The sequence below is a fragment of the Arachis ipaensis genome, chromosome B4 (genome assembly GCF_059453495.1).
Source record: "Arachis ipaensis isolate K30076 ecotype BB chromosome B4, ASM5945349v1, whole genome shotgun sequence".
Lineage (NCBI taxonomy): Eukaryota > Viridiplantae > Streptophyta > Magnoliopsida > Fabales > Fabaceae > Arachis > Arachis ipaensis.
This window is the reverse complement of record NC_142439.1, coordinates 126,590,835-126,606,923: the sequence shown is the minus strand read 5'-3', so window position 1 is coordinate 126,606,923 and position 16,089 is coordinate 126,590,835. Positions and strand designations below refer to the sequence as shown.

The 16,089-nt window shown below is 34.5% G+C and overlaps 1 pseudogene; it reads right to left on the bottom strand.

Annotated features, from left to right (window-relative positions):
- Nucleotides 1–12,559: 12,559 nt before the first annotated feature.
- Nucleotides 12,560–15,217, bottom strand: LOC148569132 (protein FAR1-RELATED SEQUENCE 5-like; annotated as a pseudogene).
- Nucleotides 15,218–16,089: the final 872 nt, after the last annotated feature.

Here is a 16,089-nt window from a genome sequence, read left to right as displayed (position 1 = left end):
TGTGTATTAAAAATAATACTTGTACACTATTTTTAATATATATTTTATATTTTAAAAATATTATTTATATATTAAAATTAATCATTATGTATTTATATAAATATATGTATTGTTTAATTTATTTTTAATGTATATTTTATATTTTAATATGTATTTTGTATTAGTTGTTGATTTTAGTATATACTTAATATGATTATTTGTGTATAAATAAATATATAGTTTAATTTATTTGTAATATATATTTTATATTTTAAAATATATTATATATATTGGTGGTTGATTTTTATGTATACTTAGTATGGTTGATTTTTTTGTATAGATGAAAATGATGTGATATGCATTATTATTGAAAGGGTTAAAAATTATTTGAGTGCCATTAAGTTATTGAAAAAAAAACAATAGAAAAGGATTTTTTTTTTTTTTAAGCATGTGTGGTAATTTTTTAATAATAAAAATAAAAATATTAAAAAAATAAAAAAATTTAAAAATTATAATTTATATATTTCTTTTAATTACTTAAAAAAATATAATTTTTGCATAATAAATAAATAAAAAAATATTTTTATATTACTGTACTTAAACATAATTGATAAATAAAAAAATATTTATATAAGATATTTAAATATAATATTATTTTTATTTTTCTACAAATTTTTAAAATAAAAATTTTAAAATTTTTTTACTAAAAATTCATCCAAAAAAGTCTTTAGTGTTTCTTTTTAATATGAGGTTTTTTTTTTTAAATTGTTATATATTATACACATTGAACATTTCAATTTGTGGAAAGGCAAAGAGAAAATAAAATTAGAGGGTCCAATTTCATTTTCAAATTTTTTTATTTTTTGAAAATAAAAATTAAAAAGTCCAATTTTTTAATTTTTATATTTTTTTAAAAATAAAAATTAGAGGATTAGATTTTAATATTTTAACTTTTTTAATATTTAAAAAAATCAAATCAAAGGATCTAGATTTAACTTTAATAATATTTAATTTCTCAACATAAAAATCGAAAAGCCTGATTTTTATATTATAATATTTTTTATTTTTTAACAACAAATTGGATCCAAAGATTTGAGAAATTGCTATATTAATATGATACACTTTTCTACATCATACTTTACATTATATGTATGTCTCTTTCATTCTAAAATTAAAAAGCGTACGTTTTGACCTATGTTTTTATTTCATCCATTTATAAAAAATATCCAAAAGTCCAGTCAATAGTAGATTTACTTAGTAAAAATTGTTAATTCTTTATGAAAATACTAATTTATTCTCATTTTATCCCTTATTTCCCTATCTGGCCCACGCCACCCAATCTCACTGTCACCATCCAACTTCGTTGCTACCGTCCCTCACCCACCGTCAACAACATCATCAATATTGCCATTTGCATCATAGATAAACCATCACACCTCATTCTACTATTATCTCCTCTCATCCTCTCACTTATTGCCATCATCATCGTCATCATTGTCATCATCAAGATCATTGCCAACACCATCACACTCCATCCTACCATTTTTATCATACCTCGCCCCATAGATGTTGTCCTTAACCTATTGCCACCATCCTAACTTCTATCGCCAAACACGCAACCTAACTTCATAACCATCGCCACCCATTAAAAATATCATTACAAGTGATAGTTACGGATTGCAGTTAAGGTTTGTAGTGGTTGTGGATAACAATGATAATAATGATGTTGGCGTTGATGTTGGTGATGATCAATAAAGAGTGATGCCAATAGATGAGGAGAGATGACAACAACAAGTGAAGAATGGTGACAGCAGGGTGGGGTGGGTGGAGTGAGGGATGATGGTGATGATAATAAATGAATGTGAGAGTAGAGTTAGTAATTTCATAAGAGAATCTGGGGATATATTAGTAATTTTATACAAAATTAATGGTTAATTATTGACTAAACGTTTTGATTATTTTGTCAAATAAAATATATATTTTAAAGCTCATTTCATCGTTACTATTTTTTAAAAGTCATTTGTTCAAGACCAAAATAACTATTTATTTGAAAAAATATATACAACTAAAATAAAAATGTTAGAAAGAGGCGATGCATCCATTGCAATTACATTCCGTAGATAAATACATAATTTTAGAAAAATAACTAATTTGATACTCAAAAGATCAATCAGCATGTTAATAAGTTAATCACAATGTATATAGAAGACTCAAACTCTACAAAGTGCTTTATGAATGATAGAAATATAGAAGCGGTCATTTAAAAGCTTCAAACAGGAATAGAAAATGTATATAGAAAATATAGCAACACTACAAGAAAAATATAGAGTACCGTTAGAAAATATCAGCCGGTATAAACCTCGCTGGTAAACATTTACCATCGTATTTATTACGTCCGACAGTAATTACCGTCGAATTTTCCGACAGAATATAATAAAAAAAACAGATCCTTCGTCGACGTTGACAATAACATTTGGCGCCACTTCATACGATTTCCCGCCATATTATCGGCGAATTTATCTGATACTGATACCGATAGAAATGTTATTTAAACTTTTTAAAAAAAATAATGGTATCGTTGGAATATTCCGACGGCAATTCTGACGGTAGTGTTTTTTTTTAATTTAAATTATCTTTTTCCGTCCATTTCTAGTGTACCCTAATAATTAACAATTGAAATAGTGCTTCAAACCTATTGTGAAATACGAAAAATTTAAATTACAAATATCAAATGATGGTAACTGAAATATCTGAAATAATACTAACTATATTACATTCACAGAACTATGTTTACATTAACTGAAACATATATTACAAATACGCAAAGTTTCTTAAAGAAATACATATCACAAAACTATGTTTACATTAACCCTAATCAGATTCATCATCTTCTTCCTCTGGTTCACCATTCTCGTCTTCCGATGTAGTTTTCTAATTATCATCGAACTCATCTTCCTCTTCTTCGTCGCCATTGACCCTGTCTTCTTCTTGAAAATCGTCGTCCTCTGCTGGAAGTGCGTCAGCATCTAGTCCAAGGTCAATGATGTCATCATCCATAACAGCAAACCGAAGGGAGATCAGCTCATTGGTATCAATCACCCTAAAACATAGCTGCTAAATTCTAAACCCTAAATCTTAAACAACAAATTCCAAGCCTTAACCCCCAATCCAAAATTCCTAAACCCTAACTGAAATCCTATACCATAAACCCGAAACTACAAACCTAAACAAAAAATACTAAATAAATAACCTTTAACTATAAACACTGACTCATAAATCCTAAATCATAAATCACACTTCCTAATCTATCAACAACAAACACTAATTTTATAACCCTAAACCCTAAATAATATCATACAGAGTAAAGTATTAATAAAGATATTTTGTATCACTTTTCTAATTAAAAATACTAAAACTTCAACAATCATTTTATACAATCCTTTAAATTAAAAAATTTCTACTACAAAATCCTCATATTTCAAAATGTCAAATCTAATAATTTAATGAGTCAACGACTTTCTATTATTTTATACCAGTGACGACCTAATGCCACGATTCTCATTCAGACCATTACTACATTTTTTTCTCCTTCAGCCAACCAAAAACAAGCAAATACCTCCATTACCAAAAATATGGAACCTTTTAGACTAAAAAGCCCAAATTCATAATGACTTTCATTAACACGTAATCCCTTATCTAATTTTGACATCATGTCCAACACCTGCTACAACTTCAGCGAAAGGAGCAAGACTCTGCCAGATGCTGCCTGCGCATGTGAAGACACTACTGCCACACGTCACCCATCTAGTTGGTCCACGTCATTTTATCACGTGCTGAAAACTAATCGTTTTATTATAGTAGCAATGACCTTTTTTCTATCCCACACACTATTTGTCTTGATTGTGATTTGTGACCAATATTATAAAGAAGGCCAGTGCTAATGTGCTAAAGCCAAATTTCTTCTGCAGGTGAGGAAAAGCCGTGGAATGGTGGAGTGGACGATGTGTGGCAATGCTGTGAAAGCACGCAGAGACAGTGTCTGTAATCAGAATTGATGATGCAGGGAATTTGTCGGCAATGGATTAACTAGGGGAGGATGATTACAAGTTAATAAAGATTAGTAGAGAGTTTGGCTTTTTGGCAATAATGGAGTACACATTTTTGGTAACCCTAGGTTGTTTGTGGATTATTTAGACAAAGTAAATGTTAAACTTGTTGTTTTTGTAGGTTGGACTGGATTGTTATGATTTTTTGTTGATCAACAGACTTTGGTTGGAGGCATTGAGAAAAAACAAATAATAAATATGTTTACTGTTTGAAATTAAAAAATAATGTATTTAGTGTTTAGTTTACACCTAAATAGATGTTTTAGCAACTCACCAAAAAAATAGATGTTTTAGCAGAAAAATAATGCAAAATATGTCTATTAGAATGTATAATTTTTAATAGTATAATTTTATTCTATGACATAACTAGTGCAACGGAGACTTGGCTCCAAGCTAGGGGTGTTTTCTTGACACCCCCACCCCCAGCCCACGGTTGGGTCTACTAGGGAATGCGATGATTGTGAGTGGAAGTTCTTTGTCGACACAGCTGCATACAATGCAAGTACGATCATGTCATGGTACACGGTTAGAGGTAGGGGTGTTCAAAAGTGGTCCAGACCGAACAAAACCGACCAACTGAATCAAAAAACCGAAAACCGAATAAATCAAAAACCGAAAAAATAAAAAAATTCATGTTTATCTATTTTTTCTACGATTCGGTTTGGTTTTCAGTTTTAACACTGAAAATTTAACCGAACCGAACCGGTCAAATAAAAATCCTAAAAAAACCATTAGACCACCAACCCATTGCCATTACCCCACCCCCAAATCAGATACACTCAAAGAAACTCTAACCTAGTGGCGCTAAAAGAAACCCCTCCCAGGCTCCCAGCAGCACCGAATCATGCCCCTCCCACCAGTGCCGAACCCCTTCATCCCATCGTCGCTCACCACCGTGCGCTCACTAGGTAATCATTCTCTGGCTCACTCTCTATCTTCTCTTTCTTGCTGATTACCTCACTCCCTCTCTCGTTTTAGTGTCGAAGAAGGTGCGTGTAACTATGATGATGATGATGAACAACAATGGCCAAATGAGACAGAGAAGGTATGTTTCGTTTTTCCTAAATTTGGTTCTCTGAATTGGGGAGGTTCTGCAATTATAGGATTTTTAATTTTGGGAGTTTTAGCTTCTAAATGTATCTTGTTTCTGATTGTTAGAGAAGGTATGCTTGTGATTGTTAGGGTTCTAGGTTCTAATTGTTAGAGAAAGTATATTTAACTGCATTTTATATATAATTAAATGCTGGATTTGAGATTTGTGTGCTATAAAACTGAATGCCCTGGTTTTGATGGCCAAACTTGCTTCACCTGTAATCTATGTTTGTTTATTAATTCCATGAACCATCTGTTCTTCTTCATTACTTATTAGTGTTATATATTGTCATTAACTAATACCTTATGAACCATGTGTTGTTTTCTCTGGTTGAGATGATTTACTGAAATTTTATTCTAGCATTTTAGCTCTTATGAACTATGTGCTGATTCATTACTTATTTGTTACATTTTTTTAGATCACACACTGCGATATTTGTTATGCTGATGTAGTTGGCTAGTTGCCATAAGGAATTCATTTGTTGCCACAAATTACCCTATTATGCCTGGGTATATATATATATATATATATATATATATATATATATATATATATATATATATATATATATATATATATATATATATATATATATATATATATATATATATATATATATATGGTCTTTTAATAAATAAATAATAATGGTTAGTTCATAATCCAATTTAGTCTTAAGCTAATGTGTGAGTTTTGTTACACATATTCTTATATGTGTTTATGTTTTGCTGAATTGTTAATACATTAGTCACTTTAAATAGTGGAATATGTAGTTCTTTGATCTATAACCAGGAAACATTAAGATATTTACTTCCTGCTATCATAATGATTTGAAACCAACGTACAAGAGTAGGACAATTGAAAGATTAATGATGAAATACCAATACTTTTATAGGAAGATCACTTTATTGGAATATTATTCAACTATCATTTATTGTTTTACTTGGTGCTTTGTTTCTGAAATTCTACAAAAACCTGTAAAGGGTCAGCTTTGAGTATATGACATATGAGATATTTAATATTTTTTACGATCTTATCATTTTTCACTAAATATATAGCATTGTTTTTACAGGGAAGGGGGTTAGAGATTGTAGTTCATGTGTAGGTGTCATGCTGGAACTTGCTCCTAGAATTTCTCAGTGGGCTCATGAATTAAAGAGAGGGTGTTATATTCTCTATTCAATATTGGCGAGGAGGAGGGTCTCAATGGTATTGGGAATTTATTTTTATTATGTTGACTGTTGAATTTTTAAACTTCTTTAATTGTCGTGTTTTAATTTTTTGTCATTGAATTTCATTGGATCAAGACTTTTGTTAGTTATTGCGTATTTGTGTTCTATGATTTTAATGTTATGACTTTGTGAAATGGGATGACAGATTTTTCTTTGAATTGATTAAAAAAATCGAACCAAACCGCACCGCAAACACCCCTAGTTGTAGGCAGACAGGCAGCGGCCGTTCAACAAACAAATCATCGCTCAAAGGTGGAGTACAATCGTTGATTACATTTAGACTTTTCTGTTGATGTCCATTTATTTTTGTAATGTGCATGTCTGTTTTCCTATTCTGAGTGGTCTATTGTGGTCCCTGTTGTTTCATTGCAGGGAAGGCGATTGAACGAGACATAACGGGGGTTGATTTCGTTATCACAAAGATATGAAAGTGTATTTTATTCGAGTTTGTTCCCAGTTATGTCTTGATTACCCGGTCTTTACCAGGCGTGAGTTTTACTCCCAAAATGGCAAGCAACTACGTGATTTTTAGGTTGTGCTTCAGTCTCAACAACATGGTATCAACTGGGTGGTAAATGGATGTTTCTTCGAGGACGAAGTGGAAGCAAGGCAAGATGCTACCTTTCAAATGCTGGAGAAGGTGTTGATTATGACGGGAAGGGCAATTTGCAATAGCGTGTTGATGGTTTAGAAAGATAGGTATCCACCCCACCATACCACAAAATTCGCACGCTTCAGGATGAGAACCATAGGATGCAGTCTGAGCTCGAGATGTTTCACGAGATGTTTGAAGAGTAACTGTTAGATTTAGTTTAGATTATTTTATGTTGGATTAGAGTTGGTGGTTTGGTTTATGTTGTTAACTGTGTTTACGTTATGTTAACTGAACTTGTTTGGTGCTTCATTTTCAACTAAGGTGTTTTGTATGCAATCATGCTACTTGTTAGTCACCATGAGTATGTTTGTATAACTGGTGTATGAAGTATAATTATAATTATGTAAAATTTTTGTAAATTTTAATATGACTTTCGGTTCATTTCCTTTGATCTTTAAAATTTTTTTCAAGAAATCATTCAAATATAAAGTTGACAAAACTTGATGCTGAGACATTTAGCTTTAAGTTCATTTTCCTAGGAGTTCAGTTCAGTAGCCATGTCACTCTTTCTTTGAATTTTTTAACATGTCACTCTTTCTTTGAATTTTTTAACATAGCTACGTGGGTGAAATTAGAAAAAAAATTTGACAATCCAGCCATTATATCTTTGTCAGCCACATGCCACGTGTGTTTGATTAAAAAGGGTTGGTATATAAATGACAGGCTTCCCCAGCACGCATCCTTTGTTAGATGTATATTTTTTACTCCAAACAGCAGTGTCACCTATGACAATATCATTTTATGAGGAAAAAAAGCATGGAGAGCACTACGAAAGAAGGTCTGAATGCTCCATCATATGAGTCGAAGGATCATTCGGTGCCGACGGAGGAGCCTGTCAACGGTGTCGACGACTAGATCAAGAAGGAGTTGATTACCATAATAAGGGTGTATGTTCTCTTTATACATAAACCTACCAATGTACTCTATTGCATGCTACGAATGAATATTTTTTTTGTGATTTCTGTCATGAGGATTGTCATTTTGATTTGGTTGTTCTTTGGTGTACATCATCTAGTGAGTCGCGACGAGATCGTCATGTCCATTTTGAGCGGGCAAGCGAACTAGATCCAGGCCATCATAGAGCTATCACTCATGAAAATGGTGTCGGAAAAGGTAATGCGGATGTCTCTGGATCAATTCATGCTGAAAGGGTAGGCCAACCTTCCCATGCACTCCTTGCGCATTTGGTCGATTCCCAACATGAAGACTCAACAAAGGGTTTAGGCCTCGAATGGAAAAATATTCAAAAGTCAAATGCGATTGTGCAGTGCAGATCGGAGAAGCATAAGGCTAGTAAGACTGGTCAGAAAGGTGCTTCAAAAGATAGTAAGAAGGAGGTTAAACCTGCTGCACCCAAGGTTTGCACCATATGTTTTTCATACTGTTGTCTACTATTCGACTGTGTAGGCTTTAGTGTCAAACTATGTTGACGTATTATTGGTTGCGACATATTTTTTCTTTAACCATTCCAGAGAAAGCTGGAGTTCCATGAAGAGAAGATTCTGATTTTGGGGAGTTGAGGAATATGAGACAACATGGTCATGGATCTCCGTTCACATTCTATACACATACCGGTTGGCAGATGACATCAGAAGATATGCCAAAGGTAATATGTTTGAAAAACGTTCGTCTCCGTTCGTATTAAATCTTTAATGGTGATGATTTGTTTATTTTTTGTGGAACTTTATGTTATCAGCTCTTGTATACTATTTATTTGTTATCTCAAAACAAAAATAACAAGTCTTGCATGTTCAACAAGTGTTTGGAATAGGCTAGCCCCGAGTTTTCAATCATATGTAGTTCTCTATGTTTTTTATGACGACCTATATTCTTCTGGCTATAGATCTAAAATATACTGGTTCTGTTGGGCCCAAAAAATATGTCATTTTTTGCTACTAAACGCTTTTATGACGTTCTTGTTTCAGTTTTAAGGAAATATTTTAGGCCTGATATTTACGTTGTTATCGGACTGGTTATGTTGGGCTGTCAAAAATGCATTAGTTCTCCACTTATGACCTTTATTTATGGATGTGGTTCTGTTGGGCCTAAACAATATAATTTTGCTCACCAGAAACCTCTTACATGGGTTTAGCATTTTTGGGCATAAACAAAATTTTCTTCTTCCACCGGTAACCTTTTGTAGTGAAGTGGTTCTTCTGATATTTCATAAAAATATATTTCTTGTCTCTGTATGCAATTTCTTTTAGTTACCTAGCTCTACTAGGCTTAAACAAAAACTTCATTCCCTCTATTAGTGACAATTTATTTACTTAGAAATGGTTACTTAGATCAAGGGTATGTTTGGCCTAAAAAATTTCTTTTTGACTCGAAACATTTGTTTTTTCCCACCGAACTAGCTGTGTTTGGGGGAGAGGGGGGACCTATTCAATGGTATATCTTTCTCGGTCCAAATAAATTAGAAATCATAGATATTTAAATGAGAGTGCAGTGCATGGATATCTCTTTCTGGCCCCCTCCCGGAATGCAATTCTTTGGCCATGAACTTGTTATACCTGCATATGTGTTTGATGAAGGCTTAGATCAAAGGTACGGCCTGCCATGACTTCACATAAATTCAACATTTGTATTTCAAGTGTTTACATCCATTTTGCCTTCTACTACTACTCTTGTGATAACATGTTGCCATTATTCGTAGCGAGATACTTGTCCAAAATGACCACTGTGTTGGCAACAAAGAGGCTTTGTGGACACTAAGACCTGGAGAAGATATTGTTGATGATGTAATCAATCTTGTAGTTGCGATGTTGACGGCAGGGAAGGACCAGCATCGATGGTGGCTTCCTACGACGTTTTTCGTAAGTATTCCTTTAATTCATGATACACGTTATCCAAAATATGGGTAACAAAGTTCATTGGTACTTGTTATAGCAAATTGCACTGAACTCGAATTTTCATTACAAATCAACTATGGATTACATAATGGCTAAGTACATGGGCTTGGCATTTCAATTCATTTTTTTGTTCAACGATGTTGTTGAAGTTAGCTGCAAGGTTGTCGTTCGAATGTAGATCTATTTGTTTCACCAACGTTTGACTTAAAGATATATATTCCCCTTCATATTGGTCACCGTTGGTACTTGATGATATTGGACATGTGGGAGGAGAAGCTGGTATACCTTGATTTGCTAAAGCATAGCTCGAAATGAGAACGAAGGGTCAACCAAATGATAGACGTGGTAAGTAATATCCGCCACTATTGTGCTTTACAATACATGTGTGACCTTAGTCCTATTACATTAACCGTTGTGAATTAATACCTACAGGCCCATTTTATCGACCACATCCTTGCTGATAAGGGGTGCTATAAAAAGCAAAGTATCACCTCTAAGAAGGTTTCGGCTTTCAAGTCTTCGAGCCATTAGCCTCCCAACAAGTTGATGACGCGTAAGTTACAAATTACGTTGCTCGTGTTGTTATTGTGTTTCCATTTTTAAACATGCGTGAAATTAATATACTGCTCGTATCGCTTATTCATGGAATTTAAATTCTAAAGCATGATGGATTGTGGAGTATGGATATCACAATGGATGATCTTCAGCCACTTGTAGGTCTCTTATGAGTTGGAGGTTAAACTTATTTGATATCATAATCTTTTATTGTTGATTAATTTTGTTGTAGTCTTACATTGTTTAATTCCGTGACTAAATTATCATGTTAGGAGGTGATTGACAGCACCCAGATGGCATTGGCCATAGACCTTGTCATGGACAGTCACAACCCTATTACTAAGAAAGTGACTGAAAGGGATATGAGGTATTGGAATAGGTCAAATAGGACATCTTACAAGAAGAAAAAGAGACAAGTGAAGAAGGCCATCTCCCCTATGGGTCCCTTGAGCCCTTCCCTCTGATGGATTTAGTAGCTGCCATGGAGCCTAATATGCGGGTTTTTTTTTTTTGCTAGACCATACTTATAGCTGTCGTGGACCTCCTTTTGTTGACTATTTGGTTTGGATGAGACCTTCCACAAGTATTTTCCTTATTTTGGTAATCTACGTTGCCAGTTGGTATTTGGTGCACTTAGAATTTAAAGTTATAGGGGGAGTTTTTAAATTGAACGCAACTTCATCAAATGTATGCTCCCGTCTTGTAAATTCTCTCCTACTGTAGAATTTAGCCTAGAGCAGAGAATATGAGCAGATTTTTTGATATCTACTTGCTGTTTGATTGTGCATTATTTGTGTGGATTATGTTAAGTAAATGTTGTCTATTATGATGTTGATATTTATGATTTTTCAACACATATTTCCAGCTGCATTGAGATGTTGGAGAAAGGCACATTTCCAGTTTTGCATTTTTAATTTCACAATGTGAAAATTAGGTGATACTTTGAAAATTATAAACTGAAAGCAACCGATGATATACAAGTAGTCCTATTACACTTGTTGTCTTGTATCTGTTACATGGATTTAAAGTTGTTTACCTTGTCTACCATTCTGGTTTACAGAATTATGATTTAAATTGGCACAATGGATGTGCTCGGACTTTTGTTACTAAAGCTATCAATACATCATCTCCCCTTTGATTCTTAATTGTTTACTTTTAAGAACAACCTAGACTTACAGTCAATTACATATGAAACCATAGTGTTGATACAACCACTTGATAACTTTTTTTGTTAAAATGTTTTAAATTTTGTGTCAGTTTGAAAACATATGATCATAACATGTTACTTCCATTTAATTTATTTACCTCAAATACATAACATGCTCAGTTTGCTCATCTAGAGAAAATTGCTGATGACACAAGCATTCCTACTTAGATGTGGAATACTAACAAACACAAAATAGAATTGGATTAAAAAGCCATAACGAAAAGACTCAATCTCACAAGTAACAAAATCCTATTTTGCAAGTTTTTGTCACCATGTGTTATGACCGGACCATGGCAACTGTAACACAATATTTAAAGAAGCAACATATGTTAACAAATATCCACAACATCCAGTGTGGAAACATAGTTTTCTCTGGCATTAATTCAACATATGTATTGCTGGAGTTAGTGCATAGAGATTCCTGAAGCACTATCACTCATTTTAGATACCTCCACACGGATGCCGCAAGGGATCTTCTATCATTCACCGTTTACTAAAACTAACCACGTAAACAAAAAACTGAAGTAATCTACCTTAACAGTCTATAAAAAAGCAAATTGAAATAATCTAGCATAATGTCATACTTTCACAATATCCCCACTGTTCATGGCATCAGTTGTAATGTTCAAAATTTTTTCAGATGACTTGCTAGCCTTTTGCTGACTCTGAGTATGTCATGCATCATCTACGTGGACATCCATATTCGTCACAAGATGGTAGAAAGGGCCTTATCTTATACAGTGCTCAAAACCAATCCGGGTTTGAAGGTTTTATTCCTCACATCAAAGGCGTAAGGAATACGAGGAGGCCACAAGCATGCTACCTCCTTAATCTTGCTACAGTGGTCGTTGTAAAACTTTGTTGGAAGGACAAAATTTCTGCTTCAGATATGAATATGTCGAGTCTTGTCCCCCTCATTTGGCCGAAACCCAGATTCTTCCACATCTGAGTTCTCCACCACTTCAGCTAGTTTAGGTAGAACCACATTAGACGCGTGACATTGAACCTAACCAAAACAAATATGGAATTGACAAAATTAAAATTTATCAAGCCCTTTCATCATTAATTTAGGCAAAAACATTATATTGTTCAATTCCACCTCCTAGTATTACTAAAATACACAGAGAAATACTTAATTAGCAACCTGCACCTCAAATTATTATTAAAAGGTCCAGAGAAATACATTATTACCAACTTTCTTGCCCTATACCTACTAACATAGACAAATTCCTTTTCTACTAAGTTAGGTAAACAAACCTTTTCATTTTCTGTTGGTGAGGATCCTTCGAACCCTAAGTCTGCTTCCTTCTCATCCTCCTTTGGGTCCACCTGCATCTTCATTTGACAGTTTTCAATGCAATGTCGCTTCGTGTCTCTGGCTTTTCGACACCTACTGCACCGCCTCTTTTTGTCACTCAGGTTTTTAATCCGGGGGGCCCTTTGGTCTTAACTACATCCTTCACCTCAGAACTTTCTTTTGCCTTTTCCGACGGACCCTTCGGATCGCATCTAACCTTAATTTGTTGACATAAAGCTTGTATGCCATTCATCGCTGTATAAAACAAAGTCGGGTTCTGTGCAGCTACAAACGAAAACCACTACGACGCAGAGTGCAATGCACCGTGATGTAATAGAAATTCCCTCTCACTCCACTCATCAGTTATTGCTTCACCATTGTTATCCAATGACATAGCATCCTTATGCCACCTCTTCAGTACCAATCCTGACAGAATTTCCATCGCATGCTCATGTTTCAAAATGAAGAACATGTGGCGACATGGGTAACCCTTTCGCAACAAAAAATGGCACGAACATTCAAGCCTATTCACCACCCTATCGTACAGTACCATTAGCTACCTACTTGGAATGCCATATTATTCGATTGTGTACACCATAGTCGTGGACCGTCGAACCTTTGCAACAAAGTCAATTGCACCGACACCTACAAATTCCCTCCTCACTTCCAAAAATAACTCTCATGTGTAAACAGTTACAACAAACCGCTCAAGTGGGTCCAAGCAAGTCGTGATCACTGGGTTGATGTGAATGGACCTGAAGTGGGCATCTAACTCAATATTTCGATACTTTTGTACCATCAATTTAACATTTTGCACCATCTCAAGGACACTGTGCCTTGAATTAAGAAACTTTTTGACATTCGCATTAATCCCTTCACATCGAGAAGTTGTACGAAACTCGACATAGAATTTGTCTTTTAAGTATGCATTTACCCACATTCTCCGCTTATTATAAGTTTCCTTAGCCCAAAAACTATCATCAAGTCCATATTCTTCAACAGTTGTATGCCATTCTGCCTCAAACTCTTCTATCTCCATATTCGAATACAGCCACATAGTGAAAAGTTGTTGTAACCCTCCATCTTTCACATTTGAAGTCAATTTCTTCTCCATATGCCATGCACACAACCGATGTGTGGCCTCTGAAAACACTGCCTTGATTGCTGCCCTCATTGAGTCACACCCGTCTGTCATTATCACCGATGGCTTCTTGTTGCACATGCCCTCCAACAGATTTTCAAGCAACCACGTGTATGATCCAACGCTTTCATCCAACACTAATCCAAACCCAAATATAGTTGTTTGCTTATGATTGTTCAAACCAGAAAAGATTACCAAAGGTCTCCTGTATTTGTTTTTCTTGTAAGTCGAATCGAAGGCAAGCATATCACCAAAGTGTTAGCAATCAACTCGGCTCCCACCATCAGCCCAAAACAAGTTTGCTAACATACTCTCGCTGTCAAATTGTACCTAGCCATGCACATCGGATCCGACACCGCTATTCCTTCCAAATAGATTATTGCGGCATTAGCGTCTCCATGAAAAATCTTCTCCCGCTTAGTCTTCTCGATATAGTTATAGGCATCATTTTTTGTGAAACCCATTAGAGAATACCCCCAGCTTGCCCTGCCATATAACCTAGGATCTTGGATGCTAGGACACCATGTATCTGCATGCCATTAATCTGTGCCTTAGCCGATGTATTCATTTTTCTGAAGCTGTTGATCATAAGAACCATCCTCATAAGAGTTAAATCACAGTTGTGATCTAATATAACTTATCTAACCTTCCAAATTTTATTGACCTCATCCCATAGGATTAACAGCTTCGCCTCATAATTTGTGTGCTTCTCCGATCTTTGGTCCCTCTTCCTGTCAAGCCTTTCATAATGTTTGCGCTGTCTCAGCCCTACTTTGTTGTAAAAAAAACCTCCTCCTAATCACCCTTCCATCATCATCCTTTCCCGAGTGACCCTTGCGAATAACGAAGCCATGACATTTGTCGTATCTTTTATAAAACTCATAGGCTGCTTCATCAGTGCGGAACACCTTCCTCATCATATCAGCTTCGGTCAACATTAGCACGTCTCCATGTTTAGTGACTTCTCCCTCCACGCCTTCATCACAACTGTGAGCATTAACGTCTCTAGTTAGTGTCTCGTTTCCTTTAGAATGTATTCCACCACTAGCGTCCTCTTGAACTCCAGCACCTCTGTTAACTCCATCATGTAGTTTAGCCTCCATGCACACAATTACACCAGTGGCACAAATCACCTTTACTTGCACAAATCAAATGGCAAAGTCAAAATATTCAAAATCCAATAACATCAAATACACACTATCCTCTACAATGTGAAATAAAATGCATTTACTACACCAACTAACACTGATTTTGAGTTCTTTACTGCTGCAATAACAAAACTGAATATAAATTCTGCAGAATCCATTAACTAGAGAAAAAGAGTTAAAATTCTTATTTTTAGAACTTAAAACTAACATTTCATTGTATTGAAACCGAACTCAATAATTATCAGCATGTATAACTCCTATATATAGTGCTAAACACCCTGCTACAGTGCTTTGCAGAAGCTAAATTTGACTAATTTTACTCCTACTAACCAAGCTTATCTGCCCAAACAAACTAATTACATAACATTCCTCAAATAAGAGTTAACATTTTAAATCATGCCTACATAATTGTAACAACTAAAATCAGCACAACCCGCATTAGAGATAAAAAGACAGCAACAAATTCATTTAACAACTACTGACTTCGGTAATTTAATATAAAACTATCTTGCACAACTATGAACAAAACAATTCAAGAAATCCACTAGAAAATATTCTTTATAATCTCTAATTTAACTCTACTAACCACTTCATATATACATATATTGAATTTGAAATAAACTTTACCCCTTTCCTTTATGCTACATACACTACCCTAACTGTCAGTAAGTAGCACTATGGCACACCACAACAATTAAATAATTAAAAAAATGCATACAAGACTATCATCTTCTCTCCTACATGCTTACCGATCAATGTTCCTTATGCTTCCCAAGATGTGAACTCCCCGTGCAGCTTCTAATGGTCTCGCCGAAACCGTCAACCTT